General features: G+C 45.9%; 1 pseudogene; it reads left to right on the top strand.

The window, feature by feature from the left end:
* The first annotated feature begins 1,249 nt into the window (after nucleotides 1–1,249).
* LOC124099913 (DNA repair-scaffolding protein-like) lies at nucleotides 1,250–2,429 on the top strand (annotated as a pseudogene).
* Nucleotides 2,430–2,753: the final 324 nt, after the last annotated feature.

A 2,753-nucleotide genomic window follows, 5' to 3' on the forward strand; every position in this document is an offset into this window, starting at 1 on the left:
GAATCCCACCCTACCAGTGCACATGGCAGACCAGAAGTGCCCAGGGAGAACTTCCAGCCAATGCCTGCAGAAGTTGGAGACGTGCCTCAGCCACCTCCATAGTGTTCTCTGGAGTTGCCCTGAAGAATCAACTCCCACTTGCCCACACGATTGTCTGCTTGATAGGAATCCTTCATGGCTGCCTCCTTCCAGTAGTATTTCCTGGGACCCAGTTCCAAATAAATAGCTTCACAGAAAGTCTGCACTTAGTGTTCTTTTAAAGAGAAACTCAAATTAAGATTAACAAAAAAATGAGTCTATCTCAACCAAGGAAGGTGTTTTTGCTTGAAGATAAAGACCTTTACCCACATAGGTAGCTCAGAGTTCCTAGACTGAGATGTGTTCAGCACAGAGGTGGCAGAGCACTGTGGTCAAAATGAGACTGTGGTCAGTTTTTATTTTTTTATTGACATTTTTTCTTCAAAACTAGCGTGTAAATAAAAGTCAAAATCCACGTTCTTGAAGGTTTTGCTTAATTAGAGATTAAAGTATAAAATGTCTTATACAAACTATATTCTTCATTTTGCATGGATGTTGTTATGTCCTAAAATCACTGAAGACAGTATTTTTAAAAATATTAACCAAATGTTGTCATTTATTTTTTATTTTTTCTGTTTTTTATATGACAGTTTTGCGTCCCAGTCTCACTGCCGCCTACTGATGGCTGTTGAGCAAGTCACTCTTCTCTGCCCCAGTTTCCTCAACATGAGCACAGTGACAGTGCTCACCTGGGGGACTGCCCCAGGATTCCACAAGTGCAGGTAGGGACCGGGCCCAGCTGGATCTGGCTTCGGCATGTGCTAATGCTTAGTAAAAGATGGCCATCATTTTTTATGCTCAGAAAACTCATTTGAAAGAATGAAATGAAACTTATAGAGATGCCTCGCGGCGGCCACCCTTGCAGTCACAAGTTCTGGAGGATGAGAAGTCCAAAATCAAGGTGCCAGCAACTTGGTGTTTGGTGAGGACCCACTTTCTTATTTACAGATGACCGCCTTCAAGTCCTCATGTGGTAGAAGAGACACTAACAACTGAAAAGGTGACTCTTACAGAAAAGGACCTTGAATTAGCTCCAAAACCAAAGAAAGAAACTACCCCGTCTAAGAATACCAGGGAGCTCACAGATACAACGTGGAGTTCCAGTGGAAGTGATCCGTCAGATGAAGACAAAACACTTCCTAAATCCCAGAGAGAGGATGAACATGGCTCTATGATAGATAGGCTTCATAACAGGAATATTTTATGTCCAGAAGGTGGGGCCGGTGAAGGTGAATCACAGTTTATTGACTGGGAGATCCACAGTGACAGGGAAGGTGCTGGTGAGTGTAATGAATGGGAAGATGGGAAGGGTGCCATCTCAGACTGGGCCTCTTGTGCAAGTGGTCATTCTTTGACAAGTGACGAGAGACTATCTGAGCTTCCTAACCCAATTTCTGCAGAAATTTTGGAGTATTCATCAGCAACAAAGAAGATGGCTCAGAAAATGTCCTACTCATTGATTCAGAACCCCCTCACAAACACCACATGGAATATGGTTCTGATGCAAGACAAGTTCTGGACAGCTGACCAACACAAGAGTGAAACCACAGAGTGTCTGTGTACACCCCAAAGCAGACAGCCAAGGTTCCCAGGACTCAGAAAGCTCATCAAAGAAGAAGAATGTCTTAAGAGGTGGGCTAGCAGAAAGACTAACCGGATTGCAGAACCGAGAGATCTGCCATTTCTTTGTGGAGACATGATTCTGTTTCTTACCAAAAGGCAGTTTCAGGTAGAAAATCTAGTGTATTAACTGTGAGAATTCTAGAGCTTCACGAGAAATGCACCGTGCAGGTTGCCATGTGTGAACAGTTAGTGGGGTCGACAGCTGCTGTCCCTTCCAGGGATGTGGCTGCTGGGCCAGCCTGAAAGTTCTCTTACTCGGGAGACTGCGTGTTACTTCAGGGGATGTCCCCAGGATGTTACCCACATCCTTCCTCCCTGGCAAAAACTTATCCCAAATGGAAGTCGCCCTGTTATTCTGAATACTTATTTCTGTCAGAAAGAAGGTGCAGAAACAACTCACAAACTATATGTCATGACATGCTCCTTCCAAGAGGAAACATCACTTTGGCCCAGATGTTTAAAATCAAGGATCTATCCAATAATTCACCTGAAAGTCAGATGTGTCTAGTGACCTGGCCACCACAGGCACAGACTGGACCAACAGGCACAGACTGAATCCCCCCTTAGGGACTCTGTCCTGGACATGGTGGAAAACCAAGGAGCTGTCCATGGTCAGGAGTGGGGTCCAAGTAGAGGTGCAGAGAGTTCACCCACTGCCTGGCAGAGGCGGCATCAGGGCATGCAGATCTACCTGGGCCCCATTACAGCTCTGGAGTGGACTCTGCTGAGATGCCAGCAGGGAGAAGAGCCACAGGAGACCGCACGTGGCCTGGCACTATCTGGCCAAATGAAGCCACAGCCTCTGTGGCCAAGAAGTCAAACAGCACGAGATGAAGTCTGACCTAAGGTTCTGGAGACCTTGAGCCAGGTGAGCTCCATCTCCACAGAAAGCTGAATCAGACAGATCGTCCCAAGCAAGCCTTTGAACAAACCCCCTCCTTCCTGAGAGACGTGGTGTATGAGGAGGTACTTCCTCCTGACCTGTTGCCTGGCTGTGATATTATAAATATTCTGTATCTTCCCACTGACTGGAATAAATGCAAAAGAAGGTG

The sequence above is a fragment of the Marmota monax genome, unplaced genomic scaffold (genome assembly GCF_021218885.2).
Source record: "Marmota monax isolate L192 unplaced genomic scaffold, Marmota_monax_Labrador192_F-V1.1 WCK01_AAM20220418_F8-fsc00226, whole genome shotgun sequence".
Lineage (NCBI taxonomy): Eukaryota > Metazoa > Chordata > Mammalia > Rodentia > Sciuridae > Marmota > Marmota monax.